The 22,380-nt window shown below is 38.3% G+C and overlaps 1 protein-coding gene across 14 annotated transcripts in view; it reads right to left on the bottom strand.

Moving 5' to 3' along the window:
* Nucleotides 1-22,380, bottom strand: part of APBB2 (amyloid beta precursor protein binding family B member 2) — a 361,605-nt gene that overhangs the window by 228,518 nt on the left and 110,707 nt on the right. For 9 of the 14 annotated variants that reach the window (XM_070505982.1, XM_044767731.2, XM_070505986.1 and 6 more), the window contains one exon: nt 2,037-2,151. The exons of the other annotated variants lie outside the window; for them this stretch is intronic. The gene's annotated coding sequence lies outside the window, so the exon portion shown is untranslated. The remainder of the gene's footprint in view (nt 1-2,036; nt 2,152-22,380) is intronic. 14 annotated transcript variants of the gene reach the window in all.

Here is a 22,380-nt window from a genome sequence, read left to right as displayed (position 1 = left end):
GTTAATACTTCCTACCACTAAAGAATGTGAGCTGGAGGTTTCAACAAACAAATCTATTTAATAATCAGGAGAAGGGAGGGACAAAGGGGAGCGGGGACAACGGAAAACAAACCACATAAAATAAATGATAGTTTTAATGAGTTGGACCAAGGGATCAACGATACTGAAAAAGAGAGATGGAGAGCACAAAAGGGTGAGAACCACATTCTAGTTCCAGGAAAGGACGGGTCAAAGAACGTGTTATGCAGACATGCTGCAGGTCAAGGGACCATCAAGTGTGACCACTGGAAAAGACAGCCACTCACCCTCCTTCCTACCAGAAAAAAAGCACAAGTGACAGGCTCAGCAGAGGCCTCTGGGGATGGCTAGCACGTTCCTGGCACCCAGGAAAGTGAAGACAAGAAGACAGTTTTCTCCTCGAGAGCCCTGGTAAGAAACAAGCCAAGTGAAAAAGACGCGCTTCCTTTCTACTATCTGACACCGCAGGACTTAGCAGCTCAGAGCCCTGTAGGAAGCTCTGGAGAGGACAGGTACGATGAATCATTCACCAAGAGGGTGAAAAATGAACAGGTCCACATTTGTGAATTTTCCAAGTAAATCTACTTCTTCCACTCCAACAACCCAAACTAAAATTTTAACCATTTTGACATAAGAATTTCCTCAAAATATATTAGATTCAACCATACAAAATTAGCATTTTTGCAAGTCAAAAATGGTTAAATATTAACCATTTCATACGGTTCAATCATAGTACACGCCCTCCAACTTTCTCCTACAGCAGAGATAAGCAATTTTTTTCTTAACAGGCCACATGGTAGATTCTCAAGGCTCTGAGGGCCAAGAGGTAAAATAGAGATTATGTGGGTATTTATATAACCATTTAAAAATATGAAAAACCATTGTTAGCTCCTACAAAAGAGGCATGGGCTGGATTTGGCCCAGAGACCATAGTTTGCCAACCTCTGTTTTACGATAATACAAGGGGAAAATTCTTCTGAAGATGTTCACTACGAAAATTGCTGATTTTAGAATAATGTAGCAACGGCCTTGGAGGATACTAAAGTGTATGTGTAAAAGCTGTTGATCCCTCCCCTGTCGGCTTTAACGCTGGCAGTTGGTCTGAATCCCCACTGTTGTCAGCTCTCCTTTCCGCTGCTGCTTCCAACGATCTGGCTTATTTTAGAAGCAATTGTCTAGATGAGGGCTTGAGAGTGGTTTTAACTTTTCTATGAAGAACAAACTGGAACGTAGAAAGAAATGGGCCTTAAAGGTGAATATGAATAAACATCACTATGGAAAGTATATGGGAGCAAAGGCACTCTGGGGAATTACCCCAAACACACCCCTGATTTGAAGCCAAAATTCCAGAGGTCCAAAGGGAAGTAATGAAACAAATAAATATCTAAACAGCTGGCCTGAGGCTGAAAGACTAAAGGGAGCAAAAAATAAGTTTGAGACAAACTCTCCTTTACAGAAATGAGAGAGATCATTAAACGGGCAACAACCATTTTTCTCCTAAATTGATCAGGGGTAGAGACATGGGAAAAGGCTGCAATGATAGCCATTCCCAAAAGACCATGATTGGAAAAAGAATCAGGGACTCTCTCCCTAACACATTTTCAGTAATGACATACCCAAAGGACCTTTCCTTCTGGGTCCGTGAATTTTTTTATTCAAAGAATTAAGACAATCAGTGAGAAACGTTTCTAATTTATGGCATTGCTATTGCTTCAAATGTTATATATTCTGATGAAAAAGGAAAGCTTAAAAAACCTACAAATGAATGGATGCATAAAATAGAAAAGGGAGATGGCTGAACATACTTCCGGTCTTATAGGGCCAATGGATTATAAAAATCCTAATTTAGATAACATTTCTCATCATTCAATATTAAAAACTTGCCCTAGGGCGATCCATTCTCCTGCATTTCTAAACACTCTCATTTAAATCTTATAAACTCTCACCAGTTGGGTACCCTGCAATATTCTACAATGAAAATCAAAAGAAAAAATGGGAGAGACCAATTCCATACGTACATGAGCTGCCTGGATGACACTGAACCTCTGGGTACCATCTGCCCATAGTGACCAGCCAGCACATTAGCAGGGGCCTCGCAGTCTCCAAGAACTCAGGAAAGACTGAGATGGTTAGCTGCGTGGGTTGGGGGAGACCAAAGAAAAAGCAGAAACAAAACAGAGATTTAGGATAATGACTGCATTTTTTTCATTAAAATGCTAATGATGACTACAAATTTCCAGATAACTACATTTATGAATTATTCATAGTCCCATCCAAGATGAGATCTCCCTGACACTGCGAGCAGGCACAGAGCTCGCTGACGATTAGCATGTGGCCCCTGTAATAAGTGTGACAAGAGCACAGGTCACTGCAAGTCTATCCATCAGGGCTGGCCTCACTGGCCCTCTTTAGAAGTCTGGACAATCCCACCCATTCTTCGCGGATGCTTTTTCATCTCCCTCTTCCTTAACATCAAGGAATAGCGTCAGCCTGGATCTTTGTTGTGACATCTGAACTAATATCCTGTAAAAACTCTAAAAGCTTGAAAAAAAAAAGAAATTTTCTGTGGGTAGATAAGATGACAAATCAATTTTTTTTAAAAAACTTTTCACTGACGTACAACATAAATATAGAAAAGTACACATACCACAAGTAGACAGTTCAATAAATTTTCCTAAACTGAACACATCAGATCAAAACCCAGAACATTATCTGCACCTCAGAAGCCCCCCTTCACATCTCTTCCTAAAGGGAACTACTGTGCACAGGTCACTTTTGCCCAGTTTTGTAGACATCAAACTGATTTGTCGTTATTAAATTTTTCATTTAAAAAACACACATTGAACACCTCCTATATGCTAAGCACTGTGCTAGGCACTAGAACTGCAAAGATGAATAAGACACTGTTTCCGCCTTTAAGGAGAGTGAAGTCTAGTGGGGCCGGAGACACACACACAACAGACCCCAAGGGCAGTGAAATGAGTGCAAATACTGAGATTTGTGTCCAGCAGGGGCACCCAGCCCAGAAATGGAGAGGTCAGGGAAGGCAGCCAAGTAAAAGGGATGCCTGGCATGTCCTCAGGCTGGATAGGAGTTAGCCAAGTTGGGAATGGGGGAAAAGACAATGGAAAAGGCAGAGGTAAAAAACTGTATGTTGTAATTCATCTAGGGTGAGGCCAGGAAAGAAGCCTGGAGCCGGATCGTAACCGTGTGCACATATTCAAGAACTCTGACTTGTCCTGGGTCAGAGCTGGGTTTGAGATGCATTACTCTCTCTGGATAGATTCAAACAGGGCAGAGTGGAGGCAGGGAGATCAGTTAGGCCAGTCTGTGTTAGGTAGGAGAGGAAGGGTGGGGATTAGGGCAGTGGAAGTAGGTGGGGAAGGGGAAAGGAGAGAAGAATTAGTACTTGGGAAACATCCAGACACTAAGAGAACAACTTGGTGATTAACAACATGTGGGTGGACGGGAGTGACAACTGATGTGGAGAATACAGGAGAATGAATAAGTTTAAAAGGAAGACAAGGGGTTTACTTTGAGGCACTGGAAAGTGAGGTACAGAAGATTTGGGTAGGGATACCCAGATAGACTTGAGTGTGAAGCTTGGGGAAGAAACCTGAGCAAAGCATAAAGACCTACAAGTGATTATGACATAGCGAGCTGCAGAAACTAGGTTAGTGGGTGACATCACTGAAGGAACACGGGCAGAGAGAGAAGACTAGAGGATTAGTACTAAAAGCAGAACCCCAGAGAACATGAACAACGATAGAATCGGCAGAGGAAAAAGATCTTTTGAAAAAGACCAAGGAAGAAAGGCAGAGAGGTACCATGGGATACAATGAGATGAATAAGGATAAGAAATGAAAAATATACCTTTAGATTTGACACTCAAGCAGTCACTGGCCACCCCGATGGAGGGTGGTTTCAGTGAAGTGGGGGAGGCAGAGATAACAGAGGAAGTGGAAGAGAAGAGGAAGGAGAATGGACAGTTGAAGGAATCAGCAATAAAGTGAAGGAATCCGCAGAGAAAGCTTGAGAGTACGAGAAGGAAGAGGTAGGGATGGGATAAGATTCCAAAGGAGTGGGGGAAAAGGGTCAGGAGTACAGATGAAGGGGCTGACCTTGAAAAGGAAGGGGAATCTACAACCCTCTGGTTTTAGAATAATATTAGAATTACAGGAATAAAGACAAATCTGGCTATAGTAAGTCTGCACCTAATAGCATTGGGATCTTGGAGGCAAAATGACATCAATATTGTAGATAAAACAGTTGGCAAGGCTCTTTGCTGAGAACGAGGTAACGTGTAAACGGTTTGAGGATATAGACCTTGAAAATCTTGGCTTATGGCATGCAGCTCTCCAAAACTGACGTAGCCCAACCCTGTTTTAAGGTAAATAAACATATATGCCAGTACGTATCAAGGTGGAAAGGGGCATCTGTGAGGGAAGCACACCTATAGTAGAACTTAATAATATCAAAAAATACTATATAAGCAAAAGATTCAGAACGTTCTTCTTCAAATGATCTTAGGTTTTGGATGCCAACCTTTCCAAAGGCTTACATACAGTTTCATCAAGTGAACCCACTACGCACCATCTTACAAGCCTTCTTAAGATGCTTCAATTCAAAGATCCCTCCTAGCACGACTAACTTAATGAAAATTGAGTCACACATTTGAAAGTAAAGGCAAGAAGAAGGGGAGAGCGGAGTTGGCATGGGCACCTACTCCTGAGATTTCTTAGTGTAATGCCTTTTAAGACAGCAGCGATGTCACCTCACTTCAACCTCCTGCCCACTCTTCCACCTCAGGTTTTGGCAAATTTGGAAGTGGGTGGAGTGACCTTGTTCTTGGAAAAGCACTCCAATAATGCCAAAAGTAGCAAAGTTTATTAGAAAAAATTTAATGCAATGGAAAATACCTTGAAAAAGTAGATTTTATGTTCTCCAGGCAGCCTATGTGATTTCGAAAACTCTGAGGCTGCTCCACAGTTTACCTATTCTGTTAATGTGAACATCTCGAGGCCATCTTTGGAAGATGACAGAATTTTAGAATTCTAAATAAACATGTTATCATCATTGAAGTCAGCCAGGATTGAGATGGTTCCAAAGTCATCTGACACCTACTAAATGGGCCATTCATCTTTGTATCCCCAGGGTATAGGACATACAGCAAGCAGTCAATAAATATGGAATAAATCAATAAACAGAAACATACGTGAAGAGTTCTCACAACTAAGAGGTAAGGAGGCCAATTAAACAGTGAGAACAGAAATAGTCTTTCTATTCCTTCCTTTCCCACCCTAATTGACTCAAAGCCAAGCTGCAATGCACATTCAACTTCATTTACTTTCGTCTTCCCAGAAGAAAATCTTTATGAACTCATAAATAAATATTGCGTGTTAAGTAAGAGGATTCAGAACTAATGAAAGTATGAAAATCAGGATGTCTCTTAAATGGGAAAATAGGTAGGTGCGAACATTTTGAGCATACAAAGAAATAGAAATTGCCCACTTTACAGCTGTCTGCCTTCTTTGTTATCCTTCTGTGTGAAGGACAGGACATCATTACTCTAACAGCATGGCGCCTCTCCTCCCAGATGCTCATTCACACAGCAACCTGCTCAGGTTCACCCCATTGGTGCAGTAGATAGTAATGAGATAATCAAGTCTCACTTCCTTGAAAGTCTGAAAATTCACTCAGTTATAGGTTTATGTTTTTGTCCTAATATACATTTATATTACTCATCATTTCACTTCTTTTATAACACATAAGTTCTGAGGTATCACTGATCATATTGAACACATTTTACACGTTACACAGCAGCACACTGGTATTGTCTGGAAACGACTTTAATGATAAAGTTTCCAAAAGCGAGGAATAGTGGGTGGTGGTGGTTGTTTGTAGTAGTAGTAGCAGTATGTACTATGTGACATTTTTCTGAACTGTTAAAAAATAACTCAGTCCTGAATACATCAAATCTATTTCTGCCCATCTGATTAGCAATATCTCAAGAAGGAAACAAATCTTTGAGAATGCCATCCTTCTTTCCATTCTCGATTAAGAATGCTCAGAGACCAAGATGAACAATACACTATTCACTTGAATGCAAGCCATCAAGGGGAGGAAAGGAATATTTATGCCAGCCCACAAAGCATTTAGTGTGCAACTTTTTAATTACTATATTTATGGTACTACCATAATATATTCACTAACATAAATGTTCTACAAGGACATTAAGCCTCAACAAATACATTAACACTTCCCTCCTCTCCTACAAATTCTTATCATGCTGATGTAGGGCCAAAATGCCAAGAATTCTCTCCAAAACAAACATTTCATGTCAACAACTACTTGTTCTACTATATCCCTTTCCAACTATTTTATGATATCACAATATCTCTACTTAAGTATTTGCTGCTATTGACCCAAAATACAAATGTGTAAACAAAACGTTAAAAAGAAAAAAAGGCTTTGTTTAATGCAACATTTTTTTGGATATGAAAGCTGGTGAAAGCTACTAAAAAAGTGGGTTATGCTCTTCAAAAATAATATATTCTATAACTCATTAAATTATAATTCTCTGCATCACTCTGCAGTTAAATACTGTATAATTTTTGCTTTTTAGAAAACTTAAGGAGTAAGATATTGAGAATGATCAAGATTTTCCTAATAGTTGAAGGACTACCCATCTAAGTAGTAAAATGGGTTTAATTTCAACCATACTGGATTAATTTTTTTTTTTCTAAAAAGTAGCCTTCCAATCCAGAATATGATTAATCTTTGTTTCATGACACAGGATCATCAATATGACTATCAATTACCTTGCTCTGTTGGAACATGAAAACACTTACTGTGAGAAAAAGGAGCTGGCCCAGTAGATGCTAGGCTGAAGCTGAGTTTATACCACCATGACAAGAGCTAGGTGCAGAGTTCCTACCAAAGAAACAGAACACGGAGAATCAAAAGGAAAAGATTGCTGAAGTTCAAACACCAAGGGAAGCACAGATACACATGGACTTTGGAGAGCCAAAGGTGAAATCCGGAGTTACAGATCCAAGTATAGAGCCAAGAAGAATCAAGATCTGAGTAGAAGATAAATCGATGGAATAGAGGGAGAGTACAAGATTGGCTTTATGTGTGTGCTGCTGGTAACCGGACTAAACCCACCTATAAAAGCCAGCGGCAAGACAACCTTCCAAGGCACAGAGTGCTCTTTGCTCCTCCACAAAAAGGCCACTGATCGCTACGCTTTGGGAAATATTTTGTCTGTCTTTCATAGTTTGGTTATCTCCTCTCCCTTACCCTCAAGAGTTGAGTCTCGCTGTCAGAGCACCAACCTTTCCCTTCTTCAAGTCAGCTATGATTTTGGAAACCAAATAAAATTAAAAAGTGCAAGAGAACTGAACTTAAAATACCAAGCTCCCGATAAGGTCTGAAGGGCCCAGTACACGGACTCTGAATCCATACTTAAGCAAGTGAGAAGTCTTTTTTGTTTATTCCTTGGTTCTTAGAGAAGTCACATAGTATTCCTTAAGTAGGATTCATTTGAAGTCATTCAGTTCAAATACAACCAAGCCTAAATCATGCCCTGGGGGTGTCAGCTGTAAAGGACCACTGTTACTTCACAAGGACTTCTTTTAGAGAAATCCAACAGGCTAAATATCCAGAAACACAGAATCAATTGCTCTGATGTGAAGTATCTGTGGAAATGTGGGAATAAATGCAAAAACGTGGAGAAGGCAGGGCTCTGCCACTGGCTAAGTAAGTGGCTGTGGGCAAGTCAATTAGCCTTCTATGCCTGACCCGTAAAATGAGTTAAGGATACTCACCTTGCAAAGGTATGAATGAGAACAAAATGAAAGGCTCAGACGACATCAACAAATGTCAATTAAACCTGAATTAACTGGAAGCATGGTACATAACCTCCTATGACACAGAGATCTTTATTCAGAGCTGAGAAAGTCGTCCGCCCTAACGGTTTCCATCCAACCCTCATCACCTCACATAAGATTCTTTTCCCAAATTATTTTCAACAGAACTTTCCCTTTGGTTAATAAACCAAATGTTTTTAATTTAACTGCTTAAATAGGAAACACAAGCGGTACTACTGCATTTTCAGATAAAGAAACTCGCAGGTAAAACGCCCCCTTTATGATATTTCCACTTTGTTCCTTCCGTAACTTTTTCCTATCCAAGTTCTTCCTTTTCTCTTTTTCCTATTTTTCTTTATTGAATCTTTGTGGGTTCTTTTTCTCACTTTAAGTGAAACTCTTGTAAAAATAGTAAACATCTTTGTTACTTAACAGTTTACAAGGCACTTTCATGTACTTGACCTTATTCCCCTTAAATTACTTCTACTTTCTCCTCTTTATTTTCCCTTGCTCCACTTTCCAAAACACAGGTAGAACTTTCCAAAATCAGCAAAGAAGCAATTTTTCTTCTTCCAACTGCCAACACATTAACACACAACACTTTGCAGAGTTGTCTAAAGCAAATTAGACTATACATGGTATACCTAAATCCTAACACATCTAAATCTTACAAATAATTTTTTCTCCCCTCGTGATGATCTGTTGAAGTGAAAATACAGTGAGAAATGTGGAAATGTACCAACACGTTAAAATAACACAGGTGAATCCCTTTAAGGAGCACCAAAAATAACAAAAGAAGAGGTGAAAAGATTTGCAGAAAGAAAAAGTTACTGTTATTTTAGCTTTCAGTAAAATTTCCATTATCTTTATTACCAGAGCTATTTTTCTCCTAGCTCTGCATTAAATAAGCTGATCATTAAATCTGTGAAAACCACAAGGGATGCGCCCACCTCATTAAAAAAGATTACCTTTTGAGTTACGATAATGAGAAAGAGCATCTATTTTTGGTTTTAAGGACAGAAGTACTTCCTGCTTGTTGCTCAGAGGCAGCGACACTTCTAGTAAGCTTTAGCACAAAACAGATCCCAGTGCTCTTCACCTATCACGATGAAAACAGGAACCCTCAAATAGAAACGTTTCCTCTCAGAACCTCTCCATACTCTCAATTTTGATTTATCAACAAAAAACATGAGGCCTCTGAAAGCAGAAAAATCTTAATTCTACCACGTGAAGGTAAACATCGTTTTTTTAAAAAAAGATTGTGTAAAATCTAGATTGGGAATCTGATCAGATTCCCCCACATTCGTTCAAACCCTGCAGGACACAAAACTTCGAAAATCTGAAGTGACTTCCCCTTTGCTTTATAATGGTTGAATACGGCCCACTGCAAATGTACAGTAATCTTTGATATACCTTAGGAATATATTACACATTATTTAGAAAACCAGTTGTTACTGTTAAAATTGGAGTACTAATAAAATTTAAGGAAAAGTTGAAAGAGAGATCATTTTTGGTCCTGATTCAGCTGTGGTATTTACATGTTCAATAATGTAAGTTTTTGGCACATTAGAAAACCTTCTACATTTTGCAAGAGATACTCCGAGTGATTTTATCCTAGGAATGGAGAAGAATGTCATGGCCCGACATTCTTCTACAGAATCTATAGAGATGCCTCATGGAAACTCAGTATCCCGCAGAATACAACTGGGACCACTGGATAGAACGGTTCTTAGAAAAGAATGTTTTTCCAGCTTGGACACAACTCAAGTCAAACTACCAGGAAATCTAAGAAATACTGACCCAACTGGAATCACAGCCGTGGAAAACCCCAGGGATGGAAGTCATTTCTTTGTAATGTTGGAAATCGTATGTTATTCTTGTGACTGGGTTTGATGTCAGACTTGGAATTTATACCTTAGAGATAATGGACCCTTTTTCCTATTATGTACTCAAATCAAGAAAGGGTAACACCTAGTTCATCTTGACAGTGAGAGTAACAATTTCTGAATGAAACTGAGAAGTACAGTAAATGGAATCCATCCTAGAATACCAAATTAATTCTTCTTTAATGGACCAGACAACCATGTATCTAAACTGAAAAACCAAATCTCAAAAGTTAATTGAGATTTTCAGTTGTGTGTGGTAGATTAAAATCTTGTGCTTAACTCCATTCCCTCCAAAACTCCACTAAGTAACAGTAAGCAAGAGGCAGAAAGAAACTCACAAGAAGAAAGCGAGTGCAAGAAGAAAAACTTCATGGAAAAAATTTTGGAAAATGGAAAGTAGATGGGCCAATGATGAGTGAATTTTCAAAGCAGGGACAGACAAAACTTAAAATGCCTACAGACAGAACTATCAGGAAGAAGGAAGCCAATATGGGGCACAGCACCTGAGGAAAGTGCAAGTTCAGCCACAGATACATCTAAAGCAGGAGCTGGATGGAGAGGGCAGTGTGGAGGTGGCACTGAAAACTGGAGGACTGCTTGCAAGATGTTGCAAGTAAACCTCCAGATCCTTCCTCATCCACAAAGCTCGTCAACAGTCTCTCTTTCCACTTCAGGTTTGCTCTTCGCAAAGGTTAAACCTTAGAATGGCTGGACTCCGGGACGCTAGGCATAGTGACCAGGAGGAGGCACCATACGGAAAGAAAGGATGGAATGAAAGTGCACACTCTGAATGGAGAGACCCACAGCCCCTTCCCTTGCTGGGCTCCTAGAGCTCTGGCCAAGTAGGATATTGGAAGACTTTTCTGGAGAAACTATCCAGTCTAAGAAAAGAAATCTACAATTACCAAAACCAGGGAGAAAGGGGACTTCTAAAGAGAGGAAGTCAGCCTACGGTAAGACCACCAGTTGCCAAGAGACAGAGCTTGTCAACTTGCTCATGCACAGACAGCTTCAAACCAGTGTCCAGTGCCTCCACATAAATAAAAATGGACAGCAAACGATCACCAGACACGCGATGAAGAGTCTAACACGACAGACGGGAACTTCAGGAGGAAACAGAGTCAATGCTGGGAGCAGGACAGAACTTCATATATATATTATTAATAACTCCAAGGAGGTAAAGGATATTGCATCCATAAAGCAAGAAAGAATAGGATGCTGTAAAACAGAAATACTGTAAGAACAAGAAAGAGCTCCTAGAAATTAATATGATGATCATAGAAATAAAAAACCCATAAAGATTAGAAGATAATAGAGGCAAATGTTCCCCAAGAGTAAAACAAAAAGATACAAGGACAGAAATCAGGAATTTTTTTTAACGATAAGTAAGCTGGAGGAAAAATACAAAAATTCCAGCACCTGACAAATAAGAGTTCCAGAAAAGAGAGAATACAGAAAACAGTGGGAAGAAAATTATCCTACATCACCCCCTGCAAAAATCTTCACAATGAATGAAAAAAGTTACACACCAAGACACATTACGACGAAATCTCAGAACATTTATAGGATTTTTAAAAAGGCTCTAAAAGCTCCCCCCGCTCCAAAAAAAAGTCACATATAAAGTAACCAGAATCAGAAAAGCATCCAACAATTCAATAAACAAAACTGGAAGCAGAAGCAAATGGAACAAGGCCTCCAAAACTCTCAGAGGAAATAATTTCCAACTTTAAATTCTATATTAATCATTATGTGAGGAGCAACTAAATGGTATTTTCACACATGCCAGATCTCAAAAAAATTACATCATACACACTCTTTCTCAAGAAGCAACTGGGAAATGTGCCTCCCAAAAAGAGAGATGAAACCAGGAGAGATGCCATCCAGTAAACAGATCAATCAAGAATTCCCAACATGATACAAAGGAAAATTCCAGGTCAACAACTATGCATAAGGCCCCAAGAGTACACAGTCCAGAACGGAGCAGGCAAGCAGAAGACTCCAGGAAAAACGTCACACGTATAAAAGAACTGAGAGACAAGCCGTTCTGTTTGATCTTATTTGAGAATTTGGGAATGAAGAATTAAAATAAAATAGAATATGAAGCCAAAAAAACCCCTATTTTTTAATATGCTGCACAAAAAAGAAAATAAAATCACAGTACACTGCACAGCTCAGCTGAGAAAAATATTTGCAGTGAAAACAAATTGAGATATAACTATCTTGGAGAGTGAAGGGAAGTATTTAAGAGAGGGAGAATAAAAGAGAGCTAACCCCTTATCTTCCTTAATAGGAATTCAGTGTTTAATGCCTAAAATTCTTTTAAAAATTAAGAAATATCAATACAAACATGTTAATTAGCTATATGGAAGTAAGCATCAGATGAGCTAACTGAATTCAAAGTAGTTGCCTCTGAGAAGTAGAAAATGACAATGTAAATAAGCAGGCAGGAATTTGTAAGCTATATATGTGTATTACTGCAAATAAAAGATAAATTTTTAAAAAGGCAGGAACTGATCAACAAAATATAAAAAACGTCCAACCATATAAGACAAACTGATATTGTGAAATTTCACCTTATACTATAAGTAAGGAAGTAGATAAGTCTTAATCTGCCCTCCCCAATCAAATTCTTAAAATTCAATTTAATGCATTTTATTTTAAGGTAATAAAGAACACACTGTGAGACATCAAATATGCCTAAATTGTCAAGTCACACCTCTAGCTTTAGTTAACATATGGTGAAAGGTTCCCTGGACACCAGGGCAAAAGGAAGTATCAGTCATCTTTGTTATCACAGAGGTCATTACCTGTAGCTTCAGATGGATAAACATGTTGACTACTTCCCTTCCACAAGAGCCCACTCTGACTGCTTATCGTGAAATTTGCCCTTATAAAGAGGAGAAGGATGGAGAATACCCAGCACCTGAACTTCCTTCCTCTATTTGGGGAATTCCTCATCATGTGAGTATTGATAAGAGCCATGCTTATCAATATAGATGCAAAAATGGCTGGACACTCACCTTCCCAGGCTCCCTTGCAGCTAAGGCATGGGGACATGACTTAGCCTTGGCCAACCCTGAATCTAGAGCTGAACAAAGAAGCAGGTGCAGGTGGAGATTATCATGGGTGAAGGCAACAATATCCAGTGCCCAGAGGCAGCAAAGGCTGAATTGAAGAGTTGATAGCAGTGTCTGGTCCCAGTGGTATGGGCAGTGGGAACAGCATGGTCCAATGTTCAGTGACAAAGTCCATCCTGCATAGAACTAATCATATCAAATGACCTTGGCTATGAATCTGGCTGCATAGTCTCTATTTGCTCCTGCCCTTTTTCTGACTTCCAGGAATTCCAGAAACTACCCAATATCTTCTCAATAAATTATTTCTCTGCTTAAAAGATGTAGCCAGTCTCCATTGCTTCTATCTCAGAACACTGCCTGATACACTAGCCAGGATACACACGTAAAGATAGGGTGGCTGTCTGCTGAAGTTAACAATGAAATGTTTATGTTCCACTAGATACCAAAGCAGAACCAAGGACATTTTTCCACAGGGAAACATGGGGGAAGGCTAGGTTTGAAGGCACAAATAAAACTATGCAGCTGGAATGCTATGAGTTAAAGAAGTTTCAGTAGGCTCATCTACCCTTCCTAGAAAACAGATTCCAACTGCAAAACCACTAAGTGACTTTACAATAAGCCATGGGAACATAATCAGTTTGTGAATTGGGAGTTGACACTATTTACATCTGGCAAAAGACTCACACTCATGATTCTTCTTGCTGTGAGTGGGCAGAAGAACAGTGGGTGAGAAAGAACAATTTTCTTTGTCTTTCTACTTCAAACTACATCTTTCTGAGAGATGAAGCTGTTTGAAAACTAGTGGTCAAGAACTGAACATGAATATGAAAATGCAAACCAAGGCATCCAAAGATTTGTATTCAACTGTAGAAACATCAATATTGCTGAAAAGCTGCATCCATCAGATCAGCATACTGTAGCATATTTAGTTCCAAGTCTGAGAGAGCTCAACCCTAGGCAATTTATCTGCATATGTCTCATGCTAACCACATAGATTTTGCAGACGAAGCCAGAAGTTAAGACAGATAGCTTAGAGCAAACTGTTGATGTGACCAAAAGGGCTTCATAAAAGAATCAAATGCAGTAACAACATTAATAGAAACGTGGATGCAAAGCCTCTCTCTGTGGTGCCCATTGTTTCTGGAAACTGAGCAAGTCTTTCACGACCAAGTACAGCTACAGTTAAATTCATGACAAAGTACAACCATGGTTTTTGTTAGTTGTACAGAACAAGATTATACACACCCTGTAAAGAAGGCTTAAAAGCAAATGCAAAGCCTGATATAAGCATATAATTTCCCTGCCTGTGGTGTTATTTCAAAAAGACTTGCCAAGAGATCAACCCCTCAGTCATAGAAGTCAGGCTACGAATCACCTTGGGAAAAAGTTAATTTTATTTCAGTTGGTGATGTAAATGCTACTTCAAATTCTATCAACTGCCAAACTGTCTTTACCATATATGTTCTTCTTCTGTGCAGTCAGTTCCCATGAAATATCTAACGACCGCTCAAACAAGAGTTCCATTCCACAGTTGTCCAAGTGAATTATACTATGCTCACTCACTGTTTTGAAAGCTGAGATAAATTTATCTCAGCCAACCCCAGATAGCCCCCTCCTCATTTCATTTGGGGGTCACAATGGACAGTGGAATCTGCACAGCAATATGTGTGTGTATCAAAGTAAATATGCAATCTAATCACCACTGCTCTGAAAAGAACAAGGCACAATTCCGCTACTTAGGTTTCTGAAATGAAAAGAGAAAAGTGCGGGAGTGGGGGGGAGGGAATCCCAAGAAATCAATCTCAAAAGCTGTTTCCAAGACTACCTTTTTGAGAAATTTAAAAATAAGGGTCAGTTTCTTATGCATAAGTTTGAAGGAGGGCAAATTCATAGCTAGCTCATGAACTTCAAAATGGTAGAACTCTAAAGAGCTATTTCCAAAACAGGCTCATTGTATCCAAAGCCTGAATTAATACTTAGTTGTATAGAAATATTTGGTTTTTTCCCCTCTACAATGGCTTAAGAGATCACCCAGAAATTTACACAGAGGGATTTTATTTTGTCCTGTATAGATTCTGCTTCCGACCATCAAAAGCAGCAGATTTTTCAACTTTTACTATAAAAAATCTCTTTTGGATTATATAATCTCTCAAACATTTTCTTCATCTGTTTTTTTTTTCACAATTATGATAAGATGTAATTAAAATGGCATTGATTTCACCAATATCCCAGAATGTAAACTGATAGTCAATGAAGTTCTAAGGAAAGTACAAAATGGTGAAATATTGTCACTCATTTGAAAATGAAGAAACTGAAAGCAAGTCAAATGAACCACCAATCCTTCAACACTTACTACAAACATAGCAGTCTACAGTAGATGTGGAACAGGAATGAGGCATGCGACACAGTGACTGTCAACAAGGATCTTAGCATATCGGAGAAACATAACACATGGAACTCTGGACAAACACATGATCACAGGCCTCCTAGAAGGGTTTAGACTTGAAGGAAAAGAGGTTGGACAGGTCCAACACGGCCATTTTCTGTCAGATTAGTAAGCCTATTATACACATCATTTTTTTTTATTTTATGTGACATAAATATGTCCACACCTCTCATATCATTAAGGATACCAATAAACAATGCTGTAAAAGGCAATTTCATGCATCTAAGAAACTTTACCGTATCTTTCCAACGTTAGTCATCATACTGTAATATTTATTTTCAACCAGTCTTAAGTCTCCCAATAGAATATGAGATATTAGAAGTCAGAGGGGCGTCCTAATGTACTTTTAGTACTTAGCTCTTGGCACCTATTGAAGATATAATAATCCAACATATTGTTGATGATGAATAAATAAATGAATGAATGGTGCTACAACAGTAGCTATTTATTTGGTGATTTACCTGAATACAAAGATTGATTCTTAACAACAAAACAAAGTACAGGAAGTTTCTACAAAGTTACATTTCATTAAGAAAATGGCCAAAATTAATAATAAAAAATATGCAAAAAAGATGTTCAGTGAAGCACTATTCATAACAGGAAAATGGCAACATTCTGAATTTTCAACAAGTGGGCAATGTGCTGTTTAATTATAGTCAAGCACAGGATAGATTATGGAGCTAGTAAAAATGACATATATGAAGGCCTGCGGCAGAGGAAAATTATCTATAATAGTAAAAAAAATAAACAATAAGATGTGTAACCATAACTACCACCAAATAAAAATATGTACATACGTGAAAAAAGATTAGAATGGAATACATACAAAAAAACACTGGTTTAAATATACAGAGTTGGAGCTTATAGGTGAGTCTTTTCCACTCTAAATTTTTTGTAAAATTTGATGTTTATATTGTCATTTATAGATCCTATTTGTAAAAGTATTATTTTTAATATTACATGCTTAACAGTAATTGTTACAATTATTAATAGTAACTTATTTCGATAAATCCAAGTGCTATTGGAAGACGCCCCACCATTTTATGTACTAAGAATAAAAACAAAGTGCTGAGAATAATAGCTGTGAAATGTCAGCAATTGCAAGATACACCAAATTTCAAGAAAGTTAAAATATGAAAGATGTGTGTCTTAGAGTCAATAAATAGGATATATCATAAGTAACTATATAGGAAATTACTGGTAAAATAAAAGTGATCATTAGTAATGATTAGATAATAAGAAACTTACAAATCGGTGGGGAAATGGATAGAAATCTCTTAATCAAATAAATTATTTTATTCACAAATATAAGGATTGAGACAATGAGAGGAACAAGGACATCACACAACAGAAGGCAAGTCTTCATCATGTCCCTGAGATGAAGTGTATCTGGACCAAATGGATTCAGCAAATGGATTATCAAAAAGAAATTAAGGTCAACCAAGAGGGCTAAACAAGATTTTTAACTCCTCTCTAAAAGAAGCTATGAAATGAATTGTTTTGAGTGGTACTTTCTTAAAAGTAATGCTGAAACTGCCTATCGGTTCATAGAGAGGGCTATTCATTGAATTTTGGTAACATCAAAATTTTTGCATGGGGGGGGGTGGGATGGGGAGAGGTAATAAGCCCACATCTGTGAATGAAACATTATGGTTCACAAAAACAGAATTAAAATTTGGAATTTTCCATCTACTAGTCCTCTAAGCTTTCTCCCCTAAGTTTACCCATTTTTATGAATAATACTGGCTTTTTATTAAAATAATAAAAGCTAATTAATCTCACCAGAACTTTTAGCAATTTAGCATAAAGAAAATAAAAGGAACTTTCCAATTCACAACAAAATCAAGGGACACTATCTTAACTGTCTCTGAAAAAGTAACCACAACAATGCAACAAATTATAGAAAACAAACTACAATGAGCAGGGAGACAAAAACATCACCCAAGAAAAGAAAAATGGCAGAAACAGTCAGCTTCATTATTTTAAAATCAATGACTTCATACATCTACCTATGTAAAGCAAAGGAGTCTGATTCAGTGCTGAACTACAAAAACAAAATGCAGGGGTCTAATATAAATTAATACATAAGATCAATTTGCTTAGCGTAAGAATGACTCATAAATAAAAGTCATAAAAGCCAAACTGGGAGAAAAATCAACAAAACCAAGAGTAGGTTCCTCAAAAAGATCAACAAAATTGACAAACCTTTAGCTAGGCTGAATAAGAAAAGCAAAGAGAAGACAATTAAATTCAGAAATAAGAGAGAACACAATCACATTACAGAAATAAAAAGGATTATAAGAGAGTATTAGGAACAATTGTATGCCAACAAATTTGATAACCTAGGTAAAATGAATACATTTCTAAAAACACACAACTTACCAAGATGGAATTATGAAGAAAGAAAATCAGACTTCTAATTCGTAACGAGACTGATCAGTAATTAAAAACCTCCCAACAAAGAAAAGGCCAGGACCAGATAGTTTCACTAGTGAATTCTACCAAACATTTTAAGAATTAATATCAATCCTTCTCAAACTTCTAAAAAAATTGAAGAGGAAAGAACACTTCCAAACTCATTCCATAAAGCCAGCATTACAGATACCAAAGCCAGTTTTCTACAAGAAAAAAAAAACAGCTACAGTCACAAACCAGGGCAGTGTTAACTATGGAAACCACCATCATCAGATAAAGATAGGTTCAATCTGTTCAAAAACTGTAGTGTGCACTTTTAGGAGTTATAGATTCATAGAATTTCTGATTGACAAGGACCTTAAGAAATCATATTACAGGTGAAAATCATTTTATGGAAAAGAAAACGAGGACCCCAGGAAAAGGTACCTATGTGCCTCAATGTCACATAACTAGCAGGTGGCAAAACCAGGACCAGATCCCAGGTTTCCTGTGTTCCTCCATCTTCTCTAATAAAACTGTTGAGCTTAAGGTCAGCAGTACCACCTTAGTATGTTGGTAGAAAAAGTCTCCACACAAAATCATCTCTTTTTTTCCCCAGTTTTCTTTAGATATAATTGATATGTAACACTGTATTAGCTTAAGGTGTACAACATAATGATTTCATACATGTATATATTACAAAATGATCATCACTATAAGTTTAGTTAACGTCCAATACCATACATAGTTACAAATTTTTTTTCTTTTGGTGATAACTTTTAAGATCTACTTTCTTAGTAACTTTCATATATATACACGGTATTGTTAACTATAGTCACCATGCTGTACATTACATTCCCAGAATTCATTTATCTTATAACTGGAAGGTTGTACCTTTTGACCAACTGCTCCTCTTTCCCCTATTCCTCACCCCACACCTCAAGCAACCATCAATCTGTTGTCTGTTTCTCTAAGTTCGATTTCTTTAGATTCTACATATAAGTACGATCATACAGTATTTGCCTTTCTCTGACTTATTTCACTTAGCATAATGCCCTCAAAGTCCATCCATGCTGTCACAAATAGCAAGATTTCCTTCTTTTTTATGGCTGAGTAATATTCCATCCACTGTGTTTTTTTGTGTGTGTGTGTGTGTGTGTGTCTCACAGTTTCTTTATCCATTCAGTTGTTGCTGGACACTTAGGCTGTTTCCATATCTTGGCTTATTGTAAATAACGCTGCAATGAACATGAGGGTGCCTATATCTCTTCTAGATAATGATTTCATTTCCTTCGAATATATACCCACAAGTGGAATTGCTGGATCATATGGTAGTTGTATTTTTCATTTTTTTTTAAAGATTTTATTTTTTCCTTTTTCTCCCCAAAGCCCCCCCGGTACATAGTTGTATATTCTTCGTTGTGGGTCCTTCTAGTTGTGGTATGTGGGACGCCGCCTCAGCATGGTTTGATGAGCAGTGTCATGTCTGCGCCCAGGATTCGAACCAACGAAACACTGGGCCGCCTGCAGCAGAGCGCGCGAACTTAACCACTCGGCCACGGGGCTAGCCCTGTATTTTTCATTTTTTGAGGAACTTCCATACTGTTTTCCATAGTGGCTGCATCAAATTTACATTCCCACCAACAGTGCACAAGGATCCCTTTTCTCTACATCCTCACCAACACATTTTATCTCTTGTCTTTTTGATGACAGCCAATACAACAGGTGTGAAGTGATCACAAAACAATTTCTTCAAGACTCTTAACCACATCAGTATATGCCCAATATGGTTAAACCAATTCAACCCTGTCCTAGGAAAGGAAACTCCTAGAATTATATGGAAGCTTTTGTACTGATACTGGACTTTCTCATAGCTGTGGCTATCCCATCCCTGTGGAAAGGGGTGAGGGTCTGCCCCATGAGAGGTGGACTTCCCAGGGTCAATTATCTTGGGAAGAGGCAGAGCCTGAGATAAACAGGAACTAGCAAGGAAAGACCTGGCAGAAGGAAGAGGGAAATCCTCCCTTTCCAGGGCCTCAATCTCTTTGATGTCTGGACTCTACATCCAGATGTAAAGTCAGTTCCCAGGGTAGAGGTTGGTGGTCTAGGCCAGAGAAGCAGCCTTGTAGAGGGCTCAGTGAGGATGGGTCTAGGCCTGCTGTATCTAGTAGCCAATTTTATGAGACTCTCAGGGTTTTGTTAAAAGTCATAAACTCAGCTTTGATCTACTACAGGGAATTAAGAACATGTTCTCAGGCTAGGGATGGAGTGGAAAATGGGAAAGCAGAGTCCCCAAAGAGCTAGCACAGTGCTGGCAGCAATGATTAAGAAGGTCCCTAAAGAAAAGGTGAACCTTTGGGACAGGAATCCAGGTACGAAGGCTGGGCTCATCTCATCATATGAAGATGGTGTCCTTTACTTATCATCTCAAAGGAGGAGGCATTAATTTATAACTAGGAGGCACAATGGGTTTCCTTACAAATCATCACAGGTTAAACACATTTCTCAATACTGACAATAGAGGCTGATATTCAGCTGGTGAGCACTGTGATGACTGTCCAGAATGTTCACAGTCAGCATCCATTCAGACTGCCAGAAACTGGCTATTGACTTTTGTGTGTGTGTGTGAGGAAGATTGGCCCTGAGCTAACATCTGCTGCCAATCTTCCTCTTCTTGCTTGAGGAAGATTGTCGCTGATCTAACATCTGTGCCATTTTTCCTCTATTTTACATGGGATGACACCACAATGTGGGCTGACAAGCGGTGCTAGGTCTGTACCCAGGATTTGAACCTTCAAACCCCAGGCCACCAAAGCAGAGTTCATGAACTTAACCACTACACCACCGGCCGACCTCTGTTGTTGACTATTTTGAGTTTCACCCTTCCAACAATAACACGTCTCTCCATCCTTAATATCTGCTATTAATTCCTAAGCCTGGGAGAACCCTAACCTTTGTGTTATACGCTTAGTGTTTATCCCAGATTCAGGAATGAATAAACATCCTATTAAGAAACTCTAAGCATCAGATATCATTATTCCCATTTTATAGGCTAGAAAATTGAGGCTCAGAGGAAGAACTCATCCACGGATAGCCAGTAGCAGACCCAGAATTTAATTCCAAAACAAACAGAATTTGGGGACTGTGTAAAAACAGTCCCCCTACTCTGGAAATCTATGCTCCAATGAAAGGTAACACTGCAGAGAACAAGAAACTACGGGACTTGAAGGTAAATGCATCACTATCTCTAAAATATTGATACGGAAAACACTGGTTAAAAGCATGGTTTTAATTCTACACCCAACTCTCATTCTGCAATTATTGTCAAGCATTACCTGAATATCTAAAGCCTTTACATATATTTGTACGACAAAATACTAGTTTGTTTCTTTAAATCCATGTATATGAACTATAAAACCAATTTAACCTTGCTTATTAAGAGAAAAACCCCAACATACATTTTTTTAAGGCCCTTGGAGGCCCTATGTGAATGTCTCATTTGATTAAATTACCAGTAGTTTCAACAAAAGACATAATTTAAGAAGATTTAAGAGAAAAAATATGAATTTAACAATTTTTCCCTCAAGCCATTTCTTTAAACCTCTGACAAAATCTCTGTTCTAAGAAATTATTTCTTTTACTTTTTACTTAGAGACAAATGAAAATGCACCTGAATTGAATTACCGCTGCTGTGGAAACACTGAACAAAACTACTGATGATGACAAGATTTTCTCAAAGGATGCCAGATTCCCTGAAGCATTACCCATCACCACAGTAACCTTTAAATGCCCTTTCTCATATGGCTATCCCAGCCGTTACTTGTAACTAAAGTTCTTTTTGTCAAAATCAACTTCTTTCTCTCTACAGCTGATTCTTTTCAGCTACCACCTATTTTCTCTTCTTTCTACTTATTATAAGAGATCAGACACTAGTTGCATATGTAATTTTACTGGTACTATATCCACATTAAGTTAATTCATCAAAGCAGTCTAAATGCTATGAAATTTTTTTTTTAAAGATAGAAAATGCCACCAAATTCCCTTGTTAGTGGGGTGGCCTTTTAATTTATCATCCAAACCAGGACACTTGATATGGAAAGGAGACATTATGAAAAATAACAACAGAAAACAGGCATAGTCAGGATTGTCCTAGCAAACTTATTTATTAAAGAACCAAATACTGTGCTTAAAGCCAAAAGTCTCAAAAAGTGAAATAAAGTCCATGGTGGGAAAGCACACACAGAGGGTTCATATGTGAACACAAAGTCAGAGGAGTCAAATAAGAAGATTAAAAGAAGGCTGCTGTCTCTCTCAAGCACCCAAACCCAATGGCATTTCCAGATTCCCTAAACACAGCTCCTCCTCGCCTTGGATATTAAAACAGTTTGTACAGGGGAATTAAGTCCGTCATGTCATGTTCTCTTCTTGCTTATTTATTGGTTGAGTTTATTGCCACCCTCACACTCTTCCTTGATATTACCTTAACTTATCCCCTTCTTTATGAGTCTCCTTTCCCCTCTCTTCCCTATTTTATTTCCCATCACTTAAGCCAATCCACCAGAGTTAATGGGTACCTGCTACATACCAGGCACTGTGCTAAGTATCTCCTATATAAAATGGGGAATTCCAAGCTGAAATAGATACAGTTCTTGCCAGGTAACTGTTCAAATTTGTGTTTGCAACAGTTT

Source organism: Equus asinus, chromosome 3 (assembly GCF_041296235.1).
Source record: "Equus asinus isolate D_3611 breed Donkey chromosome 3, EquAss-T2T_v2, whole genome shotgun sequence".
Taxonomy (NCBI): Eukaryota; Metazoa; Chordata; class Mammalia; order Perissodactyla; family Equidae; genus Equus; species Equus asinus.
Note: the sequence above shows the minus strand (reverse complement) of the source record. Positions and strands in the feature narration are given on the sequence as shown.